The following is a 24,444-nucleotide window of genomic DNA, read 5'->3' on the forward strand; positions in this document are numbered from 1 at the left end:
CATCATACATATTAACACTTGTGAATATTGAGAATTGGCAGCACTGTGTTTGAGATAAGTTTTTACAATATGAATTTCCAGAATAATCTCAATAAATTTGTCATTATGATTGTCAAGCCTGTAAAAACTTTCTAACAGAAACGTACATGAAATCTTTTATGTGAAAGTATATTTCCATGTGGAATTTCATGCAAAATCATATAAAGATTTGAAGAAAAAATCTTGCTACGGTTGTAGGTAGGTAGAGTTTTGATAAATTCTGTAATCTCCAAGATTATTCTGTCTGTTTGTGCATCTGAGTCTGTGTAGTAAGCACATGCTTGTACTACAGTGCTACCTTCCTTTGCTTTGCTAAAATCTGATCTCCTGTTTACAGTGAAATTTTCATAGAATACACATTTTGTTAAAATCTTGGGGGAGAGATAAGTGCTAGCCTCACGGCAAACTCAGTGAAATTTTCTCATTGTGTAGCTCACATTTCTCAGCATGCTTATGCAATTTGGAGCATTTAATACAGTCCCTACAGCACACCTGAGGGAAGTGCAAATATTCACATAAATGGCAGTATGCATGTGGTAACAACTTCATAATAGACAGATAACAGGCTTTCAATATGCAAAGTGTAATACATTTTAAGTTGAACGATAACAATTTCACAGCCCATTCAAAAAAAAAAAAAATTAGTAGCGTAAGTTTCATGCTGCTCATCAAATTAATCACAAGCCACACGATTCATCTTTTACAGCAGATCTTGTGCTCCTTTATGTTGCTGGAACATTATGAGCCAAGTTCCGTACATTCCGTGTCACATCTTATGTTTCAGAAAATACACGTTATGTTGCTGCTTAAAAGCTTCACGGAGAAAGAGTGCTAAATCCTGTAACACAAACTTCGGAGGATCAGTATGAATTTCACTGAGCAAGACAATCTGCACTATGTAGAATAGATCGGACGCTCTACAGCTGAGTGAAACCTTAACTATATGGATAGAGTCAAAATAAATGACATGAGATTATGTCATACTAGTACTTCTAGGAACATCAAACATGTACCAGCAATTTTCTCATATACCAGCTGCAAAAATTCATTGATTTTTACATTCTTGTACATCCCACACCTGCAAGTGTACACGCACATCTGCCCACCTGCAATTTCTTTATTTTATTTATTTATTTATTTATTTAAAGAGAGACAAAAATTGCAAAAAGACAGAGTCATGAGAAATCAAAGTAGTCCAGATGGCAGTCAAGTAGTGTTTGGATTAGGAAGTGGAAAGCCACTACAATACATTTACATGCAGTTAGCTAATGTATCAAGCAAATTTCATCAGGTTAGTAATACTGGTAACAAACAATGCAAATTCAACAAGTATAATGAATAATTCAGAGCATACACTCAGTGCAAGCATTCCTGCACAATTTTCTAGCTTGACACAAATGCAAATTTTATAGCGTTTGTACAACAGAAGTTTCACAGCATAAAAAACTCATATTCAATAAATGAAAATTATCTCACAGAGACATTCTACACAATTTAGCTGAATGTGCAAACTGTGTTTTGCAAAGCTTGCATGTATAATAGCTCCATCAGTTGGTCGTCTGTAAACCTTAAACCTTGACTTTAGTTCTCTATTGGTATGGTTTAATATACAGAATCAAGAAGTGCCTGCTTGAAAAGGATGTCACCTGTTCACTAGCAGTTCTTTCACATGTATGCTCTGAACTTATTTGCTCCTCCTGCAACTTTTGCAATCTTGGTAGAAGACAGATTTTGAAGAGAACATAATTAAATGTGTGCCATACAACATATTTGCAATTTATGTTGTGCAAATTTCTTCATGACTTGATATAAATTTGCCAACCAAACAGGCACACTCTCAAAGATAAAACTGAGGATTTAAAATAATAATAATAATAAAAAGCATGTATTTATTATTGGCATCTACTTTAACTGTGGAGATACAAAGCTGTCTTATCAGTATGTAATCTTGTCACCAGCCTTGCTAGCTTCTGGTTCTCTCTGACTAGTAATTCTGAAGAAGCAATGAGACATACTAGAGTGCATTTTGTCCTGTCAGCTAGCCAAAGGATTAGAGTTGGAGTTGCTATTCACCACCCAACCTTAGCATCAAAAAAAGTTTTTTTTTTTTTTTAAAGAAAAACAAAAACCAAAAACTGAAACTGCAGTTTGAATTTGCTCATGTCAATTGGAACTCCCAGTGGGTGTGACAATCATGAGATAATCAGCTTTAGAGGATTATAGGACCCCAGGGGTGTGATTAGCTCAGGTTGGCCAAGCCCTCTGTCACAAATTAATTCAGAAATGAATATTTGCATTCCAATATTGCATCTTAGTGGAAATGATTTCCAGCCTAAGAAACTTTTTTTTTTTATGAAAAGCAATTCATATTGCACAAGACAATTGTCAGCTGTGGCTAATGAAATGTGAGATGATTAAGCAATAAGGATCTGAATTTTGTGTGATTTACTTCTGCCAATGATCTTTCAATGCAGAGAACATGCTCATTGTTATTTTTTGTCAGTCTTTTTCCTGCACTTTTGTTAAATTCTTGATGGAATGTTTTCAATTCATTTGATTCTATGGCTGACAATCAGATAACTTTTCCTTCCATAATTAGCAATTATCAACAGTACAGAAATACTGAATGCTGTTGGGTTCGCATAATAAAGAGAAAGCAGAAGTGATGGTAGCAAGTTTGCTGAACTGAAAATACATCTTTTGTGCACTTGACAGCTATTTGGGCATTTGAAATGGTCCTACATACTTAGAGATGCTCTAGTGAAATGGCCTATATGTCTGACAGTTACAGTAAATCCAAGCAGGCAAAATTGCCATCTGACACAGATTTAGCCAATGTATTTGATAAAGTAGGCCAGAGAAACATAATCTGAAAATGTAGCAGTAATTTAAATCTGTTTTATCAAATAAAGGAAAGTAATTCTGTGCAATGAGAGAAACAGATACAGATTTGTCTGGCTACCTTTTTGCTCTAAGAGAGTTCATTGTATGTACATAGGATAATAGACGAACAGCAACCACGGGGGCTGCTTAGTATGACTTCTGTGTGCACTCTCTCTCTCCTTTATATCAATTTGCCTGCTGGTTACACAATCTGTTCTTCAGTGGTAGCAATTTCTTGGATATATTTTTTCGTAATCTACTTGTTCAGATCATGTATAGCAATTTCCGTGCCTATAAAATGAAGATGATAGTGATGATCACTCTCTAAACAGTAGTTTGAAATTTAGTTACAAAAAGCCTTAAATACCATCAGTGGAGACAATTAATTTTTTTATTTTCTTGCCTGGACTTTTCTTTTAAAATGTTTTTTTTCTTCTCTTTGGGAAAAAAAATGTGAATAATTCTGTTCTAGTACTGCCCACGTGCCCATGTTCCTATCAGAAATTGTTGTTTATCTGAACAAAAATATATTTCTCATTTCTGAACTTTCTGCTTTATCAGTCCATTCTTCTGTCATATCCATAAAATTGTATGTCATCTGTTTATAAAGTGTTGCTCTTCGCTGAATTTTGATAGATTTTTCTGTAATGTTCCTTGGGAGAAAATTTTGATTTTGTTGCTGTTGTTCAATTGTCTCTATTTTCTTCTTAAGTGCTTCAAAGTGTTTAGCAAAATCTGAACTTTTATTTCTTTACCAGTAGTAGCAATAGTTATAGCTGTAGCCCCAATGACAGAAAAGTGGTAACATTGTGTAAAAGCCAATACTTAAGCCTCTTAGCCTGAGCATTAAATTGTCCTGTGAAACGTGGACCTGGAGAAAGGGAAGGAATAGAGATTGGAGTTGATGGGCTTTCACAGACTTTGTTGAATTTTAAGACGTTAATCCAAAACCTGAAGGTTAGCTGCTACTTTGTTCTTAATATTTGCATTGTTTCCTTAGAGCACTTTTATACTTAATATCATTTATTACCATTTTAAAAGGAAATTTTAATGGAGTGTCTGTGTTTCCGTATCCCTGTTGAGATTCTCCTTCCTTAAATCCCTTTGCAACCTCTTTTTCTCTCTTTCGCTATTAATCTCTCCTTGTGTATGCTCACAGCCACTGACCAATTTATTTATTGGTTATACGGTTTTGAGGACTGTGCTTTAAAAAAATGAAAGTCTAAGTGGTGTGGTGCAAACCTTGTCTTATTGTTATATACTGCTATAAAGCACTAAATATTAAGGTAGATTTCTTGTGGTGTCATTAATTGCCCAACTATGAAAAAAATTTAGACATAATTCCCATATGATTTTAGTGGGCACATAAGTGCCTCCATAATCCTGGCCGGAAAGATTGCTGAAGAAAGAGCTTTTAACTGTGAATGGTCTTACCTTAGGTAATGGAAAGCAGTCAGCAGCAAAGACAGCTTCATTGATATCATTGCAGTACTCCATCCATATTCAGTACAGTACACTGCCAACAAAACTGTATCCTGCATTCAGCCTAATAAGTACTAACAAGCACACATCTGTTGTATAGGCACAGTACCTCCCTAAGCTGCACATTACCCGACTCAGAGGGAGAGAGCAGAGGAATAAATGGGCTCCTTCCAACATGACTGCAGCCAAAGCAGTGACTATTTGGGGTGATTTTTTTCCCCTGGCAGCCACAGTCAACAAACCCTGCAGAGCCACTGGCTGTCAGAGGACGAGCTGCTTCTGTGCACAGCTGATCAAGAAACACTGCCAGCCCGACAGCGCTTTGCACAGCCGGCCCGCTGCCCCTTCAGAACAGCCCAGGGCTGAGTCTGCTCACATCCACACCAACCACTGGCTTCACGAAGAAAGGCTACAGAAACTGCAGTGGAGGAGGGTGTAAGAGATTTCCGTTTTCTATATTGGCTATTTCTACATGGGCAAATGAAGGAATGGGGGAACCAAAACATAAAGAGGGAGACAGATGTGTCCAGCACAACACTCATACTGACAGAAATGTGGGTTGAATGCATGTGTGGGGACTTCTGAAATTCCTTAAGTTACCTCTGTGTCTTCAGGTGCTGCTGTGTCTGAAAACTGTGGCCTTTATTGTTTCCAATTCAGGTGTTTGTTTTTTCTTTGCAATTCAGCTTGGATAATTTGTGCTATAACATTTTAGGGTGATAAACAACTGTGCTGCATATATCTTCCCCGTTTTCCTTAAAAGAGTAAATAAATCTTAAAATGTTTTAAGATGAGTTTTATCCAAAAGAAGAAAAAAAAAAAAGCATTGGCTGCATAAAATCAGATAGCGTAGATAATAGGTCACTGAGCTGAATACATTCTTCTGAGGCCCCTGATGCTATGACGAGCATGAATGTGCAATTTCTGCTGTACATGTTACAGATAATGGATTTTCAGCAGTCACTCAGAGGAATATCCTTTCAGATGCTGCATTTCATTTACAACAATAAATACCTTTAAATCTTTCATTAGAATACAGTTTGTGGCAATGTTTTAGTAGGTTTATTCTGTAAATGCTTTCTAAGCTTTACCAGAAAGGTGGCTAGATGGTAGCAATGAAAAATACGGTGGTACCATTGAGTTTTATAATGGTGGTGTTTTATCCAGACTGCTGTTTCACAGCAAGAACCATAGGAAGTGTTATATTCAGCATTCATTGAAAGTGCAAGAAATGCAGCTTCTTAACTAATCTAGGCCTGAAGTCCAGGGCAGATTATAAAAACATCTATTTGGGATTTTTTTTTGTGGTGCTCTAAGTTTCTATTATTGCGCAGCTCTCCCTTTTACCAGCATTTGCCAGAGAAGGAGAAAAAGTTGCTTCAAGGCATTGGGTGTTGCAGTGACAGTAGGGACCAGCAGCTGAAAAACTTTGTGTGAGTCCTTGAAGTTCTCAGCCTGAGCTCACTTCATGAGACCACGTCTAGTTATTGTGGTCAGCTCTCATTTCTGCACCAGTTATGTGTCCAGCCTAGTCCACATATTGAATTTTTTCTCTTTTGGGGTTTCATGGATGAAATGGGTACAGAGAAGGATTGAAAAGACAGGTATCCTGACCAAAAACTCAAAATGTGCATTAAAGCCTCTGGTCCCTCATAGCATGATCCAAGGTGCACAGTGTCTCAGAGGACATTTGCAGACAACCTGCAGCTAATACACCAGAGATGGATCTTAACTCTTTAATACCATTTCTGTGGCCAGGACTGAAGTTTGCTTTGGTAAGGCAGGAGTTGACCAGATTAGCTTCCTGCAAAAGTAACTGTATGCAACCACTTTTAAAAGCTTCTGCTCTCAGCAAAGGGCGATAGAACCATAAAGAAAATGTCCTCACAAGAATACAACGAAGGCCTAGCTATTCCACGGATAGTTTTAGTTGTCTGTATTTTCCCTAGAAAATTGGTAGGAAGGTCTTTTAAAGACTCCTTTTCAGCTGTAAGAAGCTGCAAAGTTTGGATTTTGTGCAATGTCTTTGCACTGTTGTTGTATTCTTTCTTTACACAAAATAATAATTGGGTAAGCATCATGCACACTTAACACACAGTCCAACATCTGCCAGAGTTCAAATGCAGATTAACTTGCATGTGTTTTATTGCATTTCTGCCTCCTGGAAAGGGAACACACAAAGTCAGTGCTTCATATTCCCAGATTTTTCTTGACTAAAATTTAAGTGCAAGATGGCCTGTTATTCCATACGTAAACACAAAGCTGTAATTAATACATAATGAATTTCAAACCTTGGACACAAGCTCAGTTTCCAGCAGGCAGGCAGAGCATATGAATTTATGTGTCAGATTTGTAACATGAATATTCCCACAACACAGTCCTCTAGAGAAAAGTGCATGCTTGTTTTCACTCCTGTAAAATTTAAGCACGTCCAAAGTGATGTTTAGCGTGGAAACAACTCTGCAGTGTGCAGTGCTGCTGTGTAATTATGAAGCATTTTAGAAAGTAGTTAAAATAGCTATTTTCCAGATATAAATATCCATTCCCTCTCACAGCAGCAAAAGTAATTATTCTTCTTTTGAGTAATAAGTGCTTGCTAACTTCCCCATCACCCCTAGATAGAAGTTTTGGTTTAAGAACACAACAGGAGTGACATTGCTTGGCATTCTTTAATTTATTTCTAGGAAAAGATTTATAGCAATTTTTTATATTTCTCAAAAGGATATTCAAATGTTGGCTTCAGTGATAAATTAAACACCTTTAATGAGAGACACATTACTAGGCATGTGCATGTCTTACAAAATCTTACAAATATACTTAAGTATATGCATTGTACAGTAATTTCAATAAGCTTCCTGTCCATTGTCAATACAAGTCTTCTTTTAAACAATTCAAGTCTTTGGAGATATATAGATGTATGACCTTGAATAAGATATTGCTATCAGCCCACGCTCACATTGAAAAAAGGGGCAGATATAACACCAGGCAGCGAAGCTGAAAACTAGATTTGATAAATAATTTTCCCCAAAATGATTAAGCTGAAGGCTAACTGCTTATTTTTCAAGGCTAGACTCTCTCAGTTTTTTCTGAATTTATTTTCTGTGATTTAATTTTGTAATAACAACTCTGTGCTAAACATTCTAATTACTGTTTCTATATACAAAAGCATACTTTTAAGGAAAACTATTGTTTAAAGATAGTGGCCGTACGCTTAGGACTTTTGGATTATATCTCTACTAAAATTTGAGGCAGTAATAAATTAGTACAATAGCACACACAACTTACTGATTATCATCTTACTGATTCATACTGTTACCTTGAAAATAACCAATGCTCTGACTTCTATGAATGAAATTCAAACATATTCATATTAATGAATTATACAAAAAATGATCTTATGTCTTGCAGTTATTCATAAATTGAAGTAAGAAATTATCTTCTGACCAAAATCTGTATTACTATAAAAGAGCAAACAAAATCCAAGGCACTGAATGGAATATCTGTCATCCTGGTGAGGGAGTTCAGCCACACCTTTGTGTACATCAGGTTTCTTTTACATCAATTTATCAATCTTCTTATTGACAGTCAGTTGGAATGAAGCCTGACTTTAAATGGCTAGAGTTTATGCTGGCTTTAATCTCAACAGTTTTAAAAAAAAAAAAAAAAAAAAAGCAATGACGACAGAAAAGAACCTGCTTAAAAAAATAAACCAACCGTCTTAAAAACAAACAAACAAAAATGAATTTCAAGGTCACTGAGCAATTTTAGATAACTCTGGCATCTCAATTTAACCACCTTTTTTTTTAAGCTTATTGCGTATACAGCTTTGATTTTAAACAGTAAACTGCAAGAGTTTATCTTGCTCCCTTGTTTCATAAAAAATCTGGACTTAAGGCTTCTGTCTCTAAATGTAAGATGGATATTCTGGTAGCACAAGTCTGGCAGTAGACCATGGGTAATGTTATGCATAGTGTAGTGTGGGCGGAAGATAGCTGCTAGGGGTAGCTATAGCCTGTTCTAGTCACCTGGACCAAATGAAGCCTGTAATGTGCCCAGCAATATTACACTGGCATTCAAGCTGGCTGCAGAGGGGAAGTTAGAAGATGATGTTGACTTCTTAGTGCTGAAGCCATGGGCCAGCAGCTTTCTGGGAAAGACCAAAACCAATGCTGATCTTGTAAATCCAGAGGGGTTTACTGCTGCCATCACTAGGGTTAGGCTGTGATGTCCTGTACCATACTAGCATCTAGTCATCTTTTACCTGCTATCCAGCTTGTCTAGCAATAGTATTTGATCTGAAATATGAAATCACCATGGAAACTAGTTAGTGTGTAAAGTATAGAGGTAACGTGTGTATTACAACTTTCTAGTTCATGCAGTTACAGAACAGGTTTCTGAATATGCAGAGTACCTCAGTTCTGTCATTTAGCAAAGTTATGTTTGATCAGCAAAGGATGTTATTTACTGAAGGTGACTTTTCATATGATACAGTGGTTAGTCAAGTGTGAGATGTGTTACCTTGGATCTCAGATAAGAAAGTGATGTATTAATCAAACTCAGAACATCGTCAAGTTTGGTCCTAGTCCCAACATGCTGAAGCAGGAAAAAATGATACAAACATGAATAAATTTAGAACAGAAATTAGGAGAAAATGTTTCTAAGTCTCATACTAGAGAGATTCTGGAAGAGCTTTCCACTAATACTAGGACTGTTTCAAATGTGGAACTCTGTTTCTGTAGGGCATTTATTTACAGTAAAGTTTATAGCTGGCCTTGATTAACTGAGAATTTCCTTTCAGTATTTCTGAGGCTGCAAACATGCAGGTGGACATGTAATTTCTCTCATATGCACTACAACAATAATTCAGTGGGAACATTCACAGTACTGTTGTTAGCATGGTTAAAGCATTGGGAGGATCAGGGCTTTGGCTTTCCATAATTTAGTAAAAAGATTTTATGATTCTTAAATGATAAGTACTAGAAAAATAAAAACACAAAACAAAACAAAAACAAACAAACAAAACAGCTTGAAAAGTCTGCTGTTGTACATGCAGAGGTGGTTGTGGTCCTGCAATACAAATCAGAAATCTCAAGATTTCTTAGAGTGTATCTCAATACACTCTAAGTAATCTTAGAGTGTATTGGGCTTCTCTTATTTGTTTCATCTCCCAAAGGAATGAGTGATCTTGTGAGTCACAAAGTTAGGTGCACTTAGGATTACGTATTTCATTTGTGCACTTTCCATGTGATTGCTTGTATCCAGGAACACAGTGCATACCTAGTAAGTGTCTTCAGTCAAACTCAGATTTCACAAAGATGATTTAAAAGTACACCTCTAACTATAAACATGCATTACTTTATATTAACACAAGTTTTAAGTCTGAGTAGATTTTATAGTATAAAACAGCAGCTTCTTTATCTCTATATGAGTCAAGTGAATAATTCACCATGAATAATTTATAAGATGAATTGAGGTTCCTCTTTCATGTACCACCTACGTGAACTAATTTCATGTATTTTACTCTTTGCTTTTTTCATCTTTTTTATATATTATTATTTCCTTTAATTGCAAGGTAGCATGTACATCTGAAAGCTGAGCTTCCTTACCTATTGGTGCTTGGTCAAGTAAGAGCCATGTTTTTTTTATTCTGAATGGATGAGCAGAATATAAATATGTTGTGGAAGCAAATGTTTTAATTACAGATCTAAAATCTGCTTATGACAAATGCTGCTTAATATGAAACATGCTCTGAGAAGTTATTACCAGGAGTAATGTGAATGGGATAAGATGATTACATAAATCAAATACATCAAGGCGATCAGAATAATCTCTCAGTTTGTGTGTATCTGCAGGTATTTTTATGGTGATTCCTCTGTTGGAATAGATATATAGGAGGTACGTTGCCTGTTTTAAAGGATCCACATTACCCCCAAGGAACACGACAGTAAGTGCAGGCAGAGAGCATGCTTTCTTGCTCTGTGGTGCCTTTTAGGAAGATCTCATTATATGACATTGGTACATCAAAGACTGTCTCCAGTATACAGGTTAGGGCAGTCTCAGTCCTTTTTTGATTTATGCCAACAGCTAAACCTATTCCAAACTGTCTCAAAATAAAGAAAGTAGGAGATGCCTCCCTTCTGTGTCTGTACTAAGCTCGCACCATCTCAGGATGAATCAGGCCTATGATATCTACTTTATAAAGAGTTTCAGACTCTTAATCCTATTTAAATTTTAATATGAAGGCTTGTTATAGTTTCTATAATTTGAGACATTAAAAGCAGATGAAGCATCTTTAATCATAAAAGCTTCATTGCTCTAATTTATGATACCTGCATTTTAAGCCTTACCATAAAGTGGATTGTGTTTGGGGAATGATAGTTCACAGTAAGGAAATGTGATCCATCAGGAAACCTGTTTACATTAAAACACTTTGACAGCGGCAGTAATTAAACCTGTTTCCCAGGTGCAGAGCAATATTTTAAATGCCCCTCTGGCTACAATACCATTCAGGTTTGTCTGTCTTTCTCTCTTACCATCTATTGCAAAAACAAGATAATGAGAAGAGGGCAAAATACAAGGAGGGCTGGACTAGCAATTAATAATCTAAGTATATAATCAGAACATTAAAATCTCATTTTTGATGTTTTGTGTACTACTTTGTATAACACAGAAACATTCTTTTGTGCCTTTCCACACGCCTGAGAAACAGTAAATGGGAATTCATGGCACCAGTGCTTGCTGTTATGACAAGTTATAGCCTAACATGATCATTTCTGACTTTGAAACGTGAGTTGGCTTTAGAACACTGCTACACAAACCTTTTTATGCAGCATGTAATTTTCCTGTGAACCTTTCTTTAAGTAACACTGCATAAGGACTGGCAAATCCTAAAAACTTGATGAACTCATGAAAGCATAATTTGGACAAGTACATGCTTGGGCCACAAAGCCAAGGGTAAGATCTATTTAATTTACAGCACAGATCAAACGCTGCTCAGTGTCATCCTACTAAAACTCTTTTAAGACCCCACCCCCAGGCTAACTTGCTTCCGATCAGCCTCCTCCTTAAAATCCCCAAACTGACAGGTGAACGTGTACTTAACCACCCACTCATCGATACCCTTTGGGAGTAACCAGTCTGTCCTGCCACCACGACAGCTGGCCACAGTACTTGTTACCAAACCATCTGCCTGAAACCTCTGGAAGAAATCCTTGCCAGCAGGGTCCCAGGCATGGGTGAGCTCTTGGTACAACAGCCAGCACACAATTTTCCTCTTTGGAAGGCTTGGCCCTGGGACACCTAGCTGTTTGACTCTTGCCTGCTTTGCACCACATAGTCGAGGTCACTGTATCAAAAGTGGACAGCTCAGTCTTGTAAACGTGGCTATGTTTGAAGGGAGGTGGTGATTCTGATGGCAAGAATAGCAGTCCGTCTGTGGGAAGTTGTGAGAGGCAGCAGGACAGTCACAGCAAGTCTGAGGAAGAAAGGCTTTAGTACCGCCCTATTTCATAGCCAAGACTGTCTGCCCTTTCTATTGCAATATCTTCTACAGCAGATGAATAGAGAATTATCACCATTTCTAAATGCCTGAGAGTCTACACACCATGTGTTTAACTGAGGTATTTATCATTTAAGAACAGCTTTAAAGATATCAGAAAGCCATAACTACTGAAATACTGAATGTAATTATTATTGTTCCTACACAGCTTATATATGAATACATGCCGCTCCCCAGAGCTTGAATTCACAGGAAATGAAATGGAACAGCTTTTTTCCTCTTTCATGTACTCTTTTCCATATTGCGAAATAAGGTATTGCACAAAACTGGCATGTCACTTGTACAATCTCTAGTAATCACAATAAAGCCTTCATTGCTGAATCAAACCCTGGGAACACCTTCGTATCCAGTGCTAATCCCGTGCTTTGCTGGGCTGCTCACCAGCTCTGCCTGCCCCGTGGCCAGGAAGCTCTGTAGAAATCTTAGTAGCATGGGGCTGTGCCTACTGCAAATGAGACCCACTTCGCAGTAAAAGGTTTTTTTGAGTGTTTATTGCTTTCCATAAATATATAAGAATATACAAATATTTGTTGAAAAAAAGCCACTGTTTGCCACCCATTGTATTGATAATGGAAGTGATCTGGTTTAGCATAGCTATAAAGATCATGCTTTTACATGTGTAGTCCAGAAACTACTCATTTAAAAACCACAACAAAGTATCTTAACAGAGATGTTAACCATAAAAAAGAAAATACAGTCATTATTCATATAGTTATCATCAGAGGGCATAAATGAGCATAGTGAGTAAAATTGTATTGCTCTCCTGGTCCTAATGCCTCTACATGCTGCTCTGCTGAAGCACTGCACACTTGCGTCTGCCTGGGTTTCTGGGGTGCCTGTAGCACCTGAGGGCTGGCCAGGACTGTCAGCTAAGAAGCCTAAGAGATACCTGTTACGAGTTGTTGTGAAACATGTGCGACAGGAAAGATCGTGGTTTGCAACAGTGAGTTGTTTAAGTCTTACAAAACATCAGCTCTGTGCCTCACTGTGTGCTGGTGCTGTGTCTGTTTAGTGTTTATATACCTACAGTCAAAGGACTTCTGTAACCACAGGACTGGGTGATGTCTTGTCTTGTTCATTGTGGAATTAATTGTACTTGTTTTAGAGTTAGCTGTTAAAGAGATTAGGAAGGTGAAGCATAGCAGGATAGCTGTGGTTGCATGGCAACTGAAAAGAACAGTAACATCTGGTAGTCTTAATTTTTTTTCAAACCTATAGATCTTTGTGCCATCGTGTGACTATTATTATTCCTACCACCGTGCCTCGCTTTTCCTATTTCTTAGTCAATAGGTAATATCCTCCATGTTACCAGCTAACCCAAGGGCAAAATTAAATATAACGTCGGACACTGTCATGCTAGTCAGTTTCCTAAGTCTCAGGTTTTTCTAGCCCCAGAGGATACTCTCAAGAAGCTGCATAAATGAAAAGGTCTATCCTTCATACAAAAGACCTGCTTTGAGGTTATTCGGCCAGTGCTGTTAGCTGCTTGTAAGTATGGTGTCTCTCCTGTCTGCTCAGACAAGTAGATCTATTTGAAATTTTGTTTACTTTCCTCCCCCAGGGCCATTTCCTTCCTGTTAGAAGAGCAGGAAGACCAGGCCATCTGTCACAAGAACAGGATCTATAAGAAAAGCTGTAGTAGTTGCACTTTAACTCATCTTCCTTGATAATTTCCCCAGTTGTGTCTCCTATTGCTTCGTGTTTTATTTCTGACAAACAAAAGAGCCTTATTAAAGCAGGGGTTTGCTTCGTTCAGCTTTGAGATAAAAACTCAGTAAGTGATGGGGTGTCAGGAACAGGCCAGGCTGATTTGTTCATCTGCCTTGAAGCATTGGTCATCACTCACCCTCCCCATGGTTTTCTTCACTGGTTATAATAAACGGAAACAAACAGGAGAGGAGTGCCCACGGAGCTTCCCCCTGGGGAGTGGTGGCTGTCGGGCAGGCTCGGCTGGTAGGGGGCTTTGGGCAGCCTCCCCAGCCACACTGCTCAGAGACAGGAGCTGCTGTGACCTCGCCTCGCCTCTGCGTGGTGGCTGTACTTGTAGGCGCCCGAACCATCCTGGGTCTAGAGCGAAGCTACTGATCCGAGACCAAAAGGCAGCGGGGCTTTGGAGCTGTGAGGGAGTGTGGACACGCTGCCCTTGCCTCTGAGCACCCTAGGTCTCCTGACTCCTGATCTGCCTATTGCTGCACAGGGTGCCAAAGCACTTGGTGCAGTCTGAACACCTTGCTGGGATGATCAAGCAGGGACCTGAAGTTTATAAACATACTCAGGAATCATTTTCCTTTATTGATGAACTGCAGTGAACCCTGTGTATGCATTTGCTTGGCTCGTACAATTCTTACTGTCTCCCAAGCTGCTGATGAGAGCATTTTGAAATAGCTTAGCTCAACTGGTAGAGACAATTGTATAAATGTGGAAAATTAATTTCTTATATTTTAAAATCTTGAGTATGCTCGCAGACTGTATAGCCAACACATACATTTTTTCCTCTGCCTATTCTGCCTGTAAGACCTCCTTTTGTACAACCACCTTTGTAAATCCTCTTTTGCTACTTCCTATTCATCCTTTTGTTCAGATCTTTTTGAGAGTTAGCCCAGATTAAAATTCACCATCTCTAAAAAAAAAAAAAAAAATGAGATGCTAAAGGTATTCTTTTTTCTGTGTGCATCTCCAGCCTTTCTTGACAGGCTGTCAAGAAATAATGTCTCTAAAGAGCCAGGTTAGATCTTCAGAGACAACCAGCGATGCAGTTCTTCATAATGTGCTAAAACCCAGTCAGAGTGCACCTTATTGTTGCTGCATGCAGTGATGTGACATCTGAGTTATTTGTTTGCTCTGCCATAAGATAGTATTAGTGGATATAATGTGAACAGATCACTCATTTGTGGGAATATTTATGGTGCTGCTTTCGAGAGATCATTCAATTCGGTAGCAGATGGCAAAGCATGGATATTCATGGACTACTTTAAAAGCTATCTTTGGTAAAAAATGTTTCCATACAGAGCAGCTAATGCATGTAACAATCTGATACTCTAGAACACTTATTACTTAATATTTACATGTATTTACAGTAAATCTTCATGAATGCTGCTCAAGCAAGAATTTGCTAGTTCCAGTTTTTATTATGGTTTATCCCATGAGTTCTTTATAGCTCAAGCCTCTGATCCTGCAAATACCTATGAATGAGTTAAACAGCACTCACTTGTGTGGGCCTGAGTTCTGTGAGACTGAGCGCTTGCAGCACAGAAAACTCCAGCAACATATGCTGTGTGTGTCAAGGTTTTCAATTACCTGGGGATTTGGGGCCTCCAGTTTACAACAGCTAAAATAAATCCAGTAGTTTAGAAGTGAGGGGTTTGTCTGCTCAGAACCGCAGGACCCTTATGATATGTTACATTGGGAAGCTAGAAAATGAACCTTTTCTAAAGGTGATGTCTGCCCCGTCCTTTTGGGATCACTTGCATGCTCCTTTCATCCGGCGGTATTAAAGACCTGTATGTGTTCCTGCAGCAACATCCCATGTGTCCTATTATCCAGCCCACACACTTAAGTTTGATACAAAAGGAAAAAAAAAAAAAAAACACAAAAAAAAACACCGCAGAATTGTTTTTAAAAACTACTTCCTCAGTAAAATTCACAATACAAGTATACAAGTCTACTTGGGGTTTTGATCTGCCTAGTTTGGCTCATGCTCACTTGCTGTTTTCTTACTCTTAGTTACCTGATGTTTAAGATTCATCCACATAACACTGATACACTTCTGCTGTCACTTACTGTGTCTGCCTTGTGTGGGGCTTGGGTGTGGGCTCCCAGCTGGAGCTGTCTGAGGTGTCGTTGCCTTTCAGCTGTTTGCTATGAGTGCTTGATATGGGAGAGGGATAGCTCAGGCTGGGTTTTTGCCTGTGGCTGCTGCTGTAGGCTAGACTGTAAGACAGGAGCTGTGGGGAGCGTAGGGGTTTTTGTCAGCTTTGCACAGACCCCTTTCTGCAGGAACTGGAGGTAAGTCTCAGAGGTTTTGTGTCGATGTGGCTGCCAGCGTCGGGAGGATGAGTAATTTCTGAGAGAAGGTAGGGAGTAAAGTGTGCTAAGCTACCACAACTGTCTCCCGAGCAAGTATTTTCAAGTGCTTCGTATTAAATTTGCTGATTCAATTTCTTGGAGCTGCATGAACACGAACAGCTCAGTGGGGGGTCAAGCTTTTAGCTGTAGTCTGTTCTGTTTCTGGAAGGCTGTTGGTTCTGGGAATTATCTAGTTTGAAGTCCACTGAGTTGAACGTACTGGGCCCTGTGCTGCAGGTCTATATTTAGATATCAAGGAGAGGGGTTCTTAGTGTTTGTGTATTGTTTCTTTAGTCTTGTTGTTAATTCTCATAGTGATAAAAGCAGCTATTAAGTGTCCTGCTGATTTTCTTTCCTTTATCCCCCCTGTCTGGAGTGCTGTTACTTCATGTTAAAATTTAAATAAAATCTGTGGCTGGATGGGACCTCTGCACCCACTGTGGGCTGTATTCATGTACTGGTAATGCCCCTTGGAAGGGGACATCATGCAGATTTCCATCCATCCAACTCACTGTTTTATTTTTTCCATCTCAGTTTCTCTAAAGCCTCGCAACCTTGTTCTGTGTGCTCAGATGAGTCAGGGAGTCTCTCAGCTAGCAGTAAATGCGCTTGGTGGCATAGCAGGAACAGTAAATGCTCTGAGAAACATGTGAACAGCTTGAAGTCTGATGCAAGAGTATGTGTTTTTATGCATACGTACGTAGTGTTTATTAAAATGTATTTGAACAAGCATTAATAATGGCTACAATGCTAATGTTTACTACGAGCTTTCAAGTCATGGGGGAAGCTGAGTACAAAGTATAACTTGAAATCAGTCCTGGTAAGAAACAGCTAGATTATAAGTACTGTGTTGTGCTTGCCTTCTAGGAAACCACTCAGTGAAATCTGATTAATGGCACAAACTGTCTGAAGAAGATATTCTTAATAGGTAAACTATTGCATCCAACCCTATTAGCAGCATAGCAGAGACTGAAGCTCTTCTTTCTGCTTCAGATACAAATAGCTCTGCTCTCTCTGTTTGTGGAGAAAGGTCAGGTTGGAGCAGACCTGGAATTCTCTGCCTTGAGTTGCGTTGACTTGATGCTGCTGAGTTTTGCAGAGCAATTTGGAGACCTGGATTCAGAGAGTTGGTGGTTTTTTTTTTTTTGGTTGAAGTCTAGTGCTGGTGGTTAAGGTGGTGTGCAGAGTTTGTGTGTATTAGGGTTAAATTATTTATGTCTAGTTTTCATCAAGTTAGTGTCGTTCCCCTTGTGTAGTGGTTCACATTGTGAAAGCCTGAGAAGTATTGCAGCATGACTCTTTCAAATTCCTCATCTTGCCTGGAAGAAGGAATAATAAAGGGTAAAAACTAAACAAATGGGATTCGGCAAAACTTACTGACTCTGCACAATGTTCAGGCATGCAGTCTGTGGTTGACTTGAAATGAAACAAGAACACAGGGGACTACATTTAATTTAAACACCACTCATCCCAAAATAACTTAACCTGTGGAATGATTGCTGTGCAGACACTGTAATAATATAGCAGAGCTGTCATTTCAGGCAGTATTTAATAGTCTCTGGCCAATTTCATTAACACTTGAAACACTTCTTGAAAAGCGATAAAAATACAGATACATAACCTTTACTGAACTCTGTGAGATCCCATGGAAGACGTTTGTAGCTACTGCCAGCTTCTTACTTTGATTGTGGAGTGGGCCACAGCAGATTCTTAATCTTTTTTTTTTCCCTTCAGAAAAAAGTAGATACTTTTTTGTCAAAAAGTAGATGAAATGGGCTTCTGACAGTTTTTGCTTTCATGTGTTCTGTGTGGAAGCCCAGTAAGAGGAGCAGTGTTTCCTCCTCCTAAAATAAATAAATAAATAAATAAAAGGTTGTAGAATAAGTATTAGTGGTCATGTTGTTAAATTTCTGGCTTTATTGCCATGTATTCCATGTTCTCACCATAACATGCAGGTCTTGATGATTGTGGAAAGACATGAAATTGCCACAATTCTTTTATTTTTTTGCGTGTATATAGATACTGCAGTTATGTGCATGTATAAGAGAGGATCACAAAACTCAGGCATGTTCCTCTGGCTTTACGAGGCTCTACAAATCCATGTGCTGCATGTGAGCAGCCCAAGCACCCAGCCTTACCCTGGGCTGTGTTTGCTTGCTGCTCCAAGTGGCAGTGGTTGGGTTGATGCTTAAAGGTGGCAACAGCTAGTGTGGGGCTTGCCCAAGGGTTTGTTCACTTGTCTGAAGGAGCTGAAATGGGCTCTCTTGAAGGCCTATGTATGGTTTTTGCTCCTGCTACAAGCTAGAGCAACAAGTCAACTTTCCCATGTTGAACTACAGCAGCTGGGAGGTTTGCATGCTTGTTGCATGTTTCCATTATTGACTGGAAATGCAGATGAAGTAGCCTTCATTCATTTCCCATGTTTCTGGGCTGCCTTGCTCAAGGTATAAAATAAAACTTGTGCAGGGTTGTTCATGCTAAGAAAGGGTTATGGGATCAGCACTTTACTGCATTAGCAGTATGTGCAGCCTTGCTCTTGTGGCTCTCACTGAGGCAGAAGGAAAGTCTTGGTGCTCCAGAGCAGCAGAGGTGGGCCGGGTGCTGCATGTAGCAGAGGTTGGCTGGGAGCCTGGGGTGGGACGATGGTGGGGGCTGATGCCTGCTCTGCCCAGAGCGAGAGGCTGGCTTGTGCTGGGGCCTGCTGCTGGTATCACAATAACTAAAATGGCAAGCTGAATGGTATGTGGTATTGTGAAAGATGAGCTGTGCTAGGAAGGAAATGGCTGTCTGCTGTGGCAGAAGTAGCTTGGGAATTGCTCAGGGAAAATTTTTTCAAGGGTAGGGCATAGCTGTGGTCCATGCAGGTACGTCTGTTCCTTCTTGCTGGCATCAGGCTCTTCTGTACTCTGATGTCCATGCTAATGGTTGCAGCATCATTGGGCAAAAGCCTGGTATTAGAGGTTTGTTCCAGGGTAATAATAAGCCAAAACCTGAAACGGTTGGAAGAGCAGAGTCATGTAGAAAACCGTGAGTTTGCTGCAGAGTGGAAATATTGACCCTCTACTACTGTGACCAGTTCCAGGTTACTAAACAAAACTGAAATACTGCTTTCTAATAAACTGGATCCTTTCATCTTCCACTTGCTAGTATCTTTGCTCAGACCTGGAGCTGGTTAAAGTTGATAACTTGCCACATTAGAAGTTGGAATATCTTGTTAGGTTTTCCTTCTGTATTCAAACAAAAATATATATATTAGAATGTTTCCTGAAATTAAGCATTTTAGAAGGCATTTGAAGCTTCAAATTGACTTACAGACCTCTGTAATTTTAAAATGTACTGTGTTTATATATGGTTATTATATATACTTTTTGTATTATTTCTGGGTAGGTACTGAGTTATTGTAGTTCCTGACAGGCCCCATAGTCAAAAGGGGCTGTTTTATTTTAATACTTGAAGCTCAAAGATATTGAAAGCAGCTGCTCTTCTGTTTAGAAAATAGCTTAATACTTTGATCTGGAAAATAATGATGTGTCTCATTACAGGGGAAAAAAGGACATATTTTGATCTAGAAGATAATATAAGAAATTTCAAGTAGCAGCAGCCATCCTTTAAGATTCTAAAAATAGAATATTTCAGCTGTGCCTTAATCTGATGTGTCATGATGGAGCTAATAAAGCTGGTGGCATGACTTGGTACAATGATGTGTTATATTAAATGTTATCATGACCCGTGTCATGAAATAATGCATGGATAATAAATGTATTTTTCAGCATGAGATAGAACCTAAAAATACCATCCTGTTTCTGGAAAATGTGCAAATTTGTGTGAGTCTTGAGTGATGTAGGACACTGAATCTAAATGTATGTTCTAAATGAACATCTACATGTTCCTGCAGCCTGCAAATATCAGTGTGGTGGTGGAACTGAGTCAAAGGCTGTTTGCATTTCATAGCAGAGCGACGGGTGAGACATCCCAACAGGGGTCAGTGGTGCATTTCCCACTGAAGCCAGTGGGGCCAGCATCTTGGATAAAGCTTCAATAAGAGTTTCATTGCCCTCATGGAAGTGGGAATGTGGGAGTCACCAGAAAACCCTGTTGTGCCTTCCCTCTCTTCCTTCTGCAGCTCTCATCTTGATAAACAATCCATCTTGCTACATAACATCGTCACAAGTGTGCTGCAGTGTGTATATCCAGTATTAGAATGCTTGACTTTATTTCTTGTCAGAAATACCTTTAATGAAAATGTCTTTCTGAATATTTGAGGCATAAATGCAGACCTTTGAAAGGGAGAGCAAGTTCTATGATTCTGTAAGTTAATGTCAGGGCCAGGAGTTAGCAGCCTCATTTTCCATTTAGCTTTCTCAGATCAAAGCACTGGGTTACTAGACCCTAATAAGGGCTTGATTATTGGCAAGTCTTTATTTGATCTCCTTCAAGGTATTAAACAGCTGCCTGTTAAATTGATTTTCCTTTTCCTGGTGGTAAAACAGTAGCAGGTTATCTATATATCTTGGGGTGTGTGAGGGGAGGTGGGGACAGACCAGGGGCAATATAATTACGACTGTTTTTAATTTGGGTATGGTATCATGACAGGCTTCTCTGTCTTGCATACTTGTTGCTGGTTCTATTTAATGCTTGACTGCCTTAGAGTCAGTGGGTCTTTAAAATGCTTCTGTATAGTTATCCCTATTTTTGAAGAGGAGAAGCTGAGATTCAGACAAAGTGATGTGTCCATGGTCAAACAGGAAAACTAGGGGAAAGCAAACAGTCGTGTGTCCTTCTGTTGGCTTTGCATACTCAGTGCAAGCCTGCATTGCTTCAGGGAAAAGCCACAGCTCATCTTTTCTCAGACGTCTATTGCAGTGAGACAGGGTTTTTTGAACACACCTCATAGCAGCAGTCTGGATGGGCCTGGGCATCACTGCATGGACGGGTATTTTGCTGGTGGCCTTAACTGGTGCAGTTTATCAGAAGGCTGTTTGCAAGGGTTGTTGCGATGACTTATCTTCCGGCATTGTTTGTTGTTTCCTTAACAAGCAGGGAGAAATAAACTTGATTATCACTGTTAAGTAGAGAAAGTGTCCCAGGTTTCAGGATAGATGTTAAAATAGCTGTGGATCAGCATCTTGCAGACTCTGTTAGGATATTTATTGTTTAAGAAGGATAATTAGTGTCAGTACAAGGTCCAACAGTTGTCCTGTGTGATGTACACATCTTTGTCCGTGCTATGCTTGTGCCCAGACAGTCCTGCTGAGAAATCAAACCAGCTGTAATGCTAAGACTGGATATTTTCACTGGGGTCTCTCTCCCTCTGGATTAAGTATTCAGAGGGGCCAGTGGTACTTAAAGATACAGTTCTGGAATGATATGCTTTTATCCATGGCCACAGCTGTTGCTTCAGAGTGTTTGCAACCATTTCCAAGGGCTCAGCCTTATTCTGCTCTGCAGGCCTGCTTGTTTCCTCAGGACAGGAGGGTGAAGATCAAATTTAATACCCTGTTCTGGTGAACAAATAGTTCATGCATGCAGTGACGTCTGAGTGTTCAGCAGCCTGAATTTATTGCATATCACATATTTTACTAGTTTCCATTGTATGTTTTATATGAGCAGGTAACAGTTGGATGATGATGCTTTCTGTTAATCTGTTTATCCACACTGCACACTAGTATGCCATGTGCTTGTGATGCATCTGCTAAATGCCATATCTAGACCTTTTTGTTTTCCTCCATGAGATGCTACAGGTGTCCTGTATTCTTCCATTAATACGTAAAATATCTGTACTATCTTAAAAGATTAGTCTGTTATCTGACTGCTCTGTCTTGCTCAAGTTCTGAACATGTCCTGTTACAGCAATTGGGCTATATTCTTACCAGGTTAGTGTAGCGTTGTATTAGGGTAGCTATTGTTCTGAGCCTAAATAACATTTTCTCAGAAGAGTTGAGGATTGCTCTATGTGAAATGCAGTGGTGGTCTTACCTGACAAAGTTATAACAGTGCCGCACACTGCAAAACTTAATGGGTTACACCTAAAATAGTAGGAAAAAAGCAACCATCTGTATAGATGAAAAGTTTAAAGTGGGAGGGTGTTCAATGTGGATACCTTTGCCTTTATGTCAAGCTATAGAATTTCTTGTCTTGTTGAGAAGTGTGGACAATCTGCTACTATCAGGAGAAAAAGGGAAGCAAAGATCAATTTGATTGCCTGTGGTGAAGAGTGATACAGTCAAGTGCAAGGTAAAAGTAGCTATTGAAATAGGTCAGTGCAGTCAGAATTTTTCTGAGGACTCAGGGTGGAAAAGTCAGGCCAAGTAAAAAGCAAATGATCTGTATTGGCTCTTCCATATCTTAAATGCCTTTCAGTTTGAATTGGATTTTTCAGTTTCAGTCCCCACAGTGGTTCCTGGTGCTGCATGGCAAAATGAGAAACGTGTAGCCTGGCTGCCTTCTACATGATAAGTACAGAAGTAAGGAGGAGGCCACTTGAGCATCACCATCTCTGTTATTTGTAAGGTTGTCTACTGGTGGAAGCAGGGAGAAGCCATGGAAAGATGAAAGCTGAGAAAGGAAACTGCAAAAATGTCAGTGGGAAGGCTGTTTCTTTTCTGTCTAGAAATATTTTTACTAGTGTTGAACTGAATGCCATTGAGGGAGTAGGATATCACATTAAAGAAGTAAGGTAAAATAATTATTGGAGTGCTTAATGTTACAATAGGTGTAATAAGAGCAATAGAGAATTGCCATTACCTCCCTGCAAGGTAGCACATGAGGTGCCAGGTATCTTATCTGCCTTGCTGGGTGTTCTGCTTGCAGGGGGGAATATGTTTCCCTCTGGAAACAGAAAAAAAGGGATGGTGGGAAGCTGCCATCCAGAAATCTGACACTAAGAAATTGCCTGCTCTGCTTCCTAACAATACAGTCAAAAGCAATTGATATGCAACAGCATAAATACTCCAAAGTATTTGTATAGTTTCAATGGTTTTGGTAAGTAGTCAATACTCATTTAGACACCTGAGATGTGGTAAGTCTAAAATGCCCAGCCCACTGTACTGAAGATCTCACTTATGGTGTGGTTGAATGAGCAAATGATGCAACCCAGAAACAGCTGTACTAAACTCTGCTTGGCATAGGGGATTAGGCAGAATGCCCTTCTGTACTGATGAGTACAGCAATGGAAGCATTAATGTACATCTGTGGTCTGACAGTGAGAATTAATCTGTACAGAGGCCTTCACATTCCCTGTATGTGCTCTGACCCTGACTCTGGGCTGCATCCTTTCTGCTCCTTCTGTTTTGCATGCTACTTTCCTTTTGGGGAGGAAGAATGTTTCTGTTTTGACACTGGCAGTACATGACAGCTGGTATACAGAAAGGAATGTAGTCAACCACTATGATGCATTTAGGTGTAATAATGGCTGACTTTAATTTTACTGATGTAGTAAAACAAAGTCTGTAGACAACAAAGTCTGGTCCAATGCTATCTGTAGCAAAAATCAGCTGTACTTATTTTGGGAGTATTATATCATTTAAGAAGAGGGTTGGTTAAGCCAGAGCTTAAGCTTTCTTCATTTAAATACTGGTTTTGATTCAACTGTTAAAGGATTTAATATTTTTCTTGAATTTGAATTTTGCAACTAACTGTTCCTTCAAAAATTGGAGCCCTCCATTAAAAGGGTTATTTTGTGTTATTGCTCTGTATGAGTTTCTCTCTTACAATGACTGATTTGTTTGCTCCTGAGTATTATATTCACTTTGTATGGTAGAATTAAATCTGATCCTTTCTGGCAGAAAAGTTTACTTAAATCTTGAAATAAGACCTAACAAATACTTCTTACTATTGGCAAAATTTTTTAATCAAATGAGTATACCAAGTGCATTTAATTTTTGAAGTTGAACTAACTTTCATGTTTAAAGGTTCAGGAAAATCTAAAGAATAGAAAAACTAATATTACCTTATTCTGAAGCTGTGTGTTGAAAAGTTACTGGATAAAGCAATTGGCTGCAGGAACAGAAAATAAAGGCATCTGTTTGTTTACTAACAGTTGTGGTATTTGCTTTACATAAAATTAAACAAACTGAAAATCTTCAGAAAATATCTTCAGAAAATGCTACAGGAAATTCAAAACCAATGTAATTTCTCCTTTCTATTTGCTTTGCAAAAATACTAGCAATATCTTCTGAATCAAAACTTGCATTCTCATGTTTAGCCTCTGCCTCTTTGAGCGGAGGCGTAGTGAAGTTCTTGCTCTGAGGCAGCCACCACAGGTCCCCAGTCTGGTTTTAAGCTGGATCCCCGCAGGAGCCTTTCAGCATATTCTGCAGTAGATATGTTAGCTGAATTGTACATAATGCATGGAGTGCGTTATTCTCCACCTCTTTTAAATAAAATCGAAGAACTATTCAGTGTGTGTTGGTTTTATA

The 24,444-nt window shown here is 39.0% G+C and overlaps 1 long non-coding RNA gene across 1 annotated transcript in view; it reads left to right on the forward strand.

Moving 5' to 3' along the window:
* The first annotated feature begins 15,160 nt into the window (after positions 1 to 15,160).
* LOC308197958 overlaps positions 15,161 to 24,444 on the forward strand; it is a 173,010-nt gene continuing 163,726 nt past the window's right edge. Inside the window, exons 1-2 of the long non-coding RNA XR_013953476.1 lie at positions 15,161 to 15,967; positions 16,895 to 16,955. This is a non-coding gene — a long non-coding RNA (uncharacterized lncRNA). The remainder of the gene's footprint in view (positions 15,968 to 16,894; positions 16,956 to 24,444) is intronic.

This window comes from Anser brachyrhynchus (assembly GCF_964034855.1).
Source record: "Anser brachyrhynchus genome assembly, chromosome: 7".
Lineage (NCBI taxonomy): Eukaryota > Metazoa > Chordata > Aves > Anseriformes > Anatidae > Anser > Anser brachyrhynchus.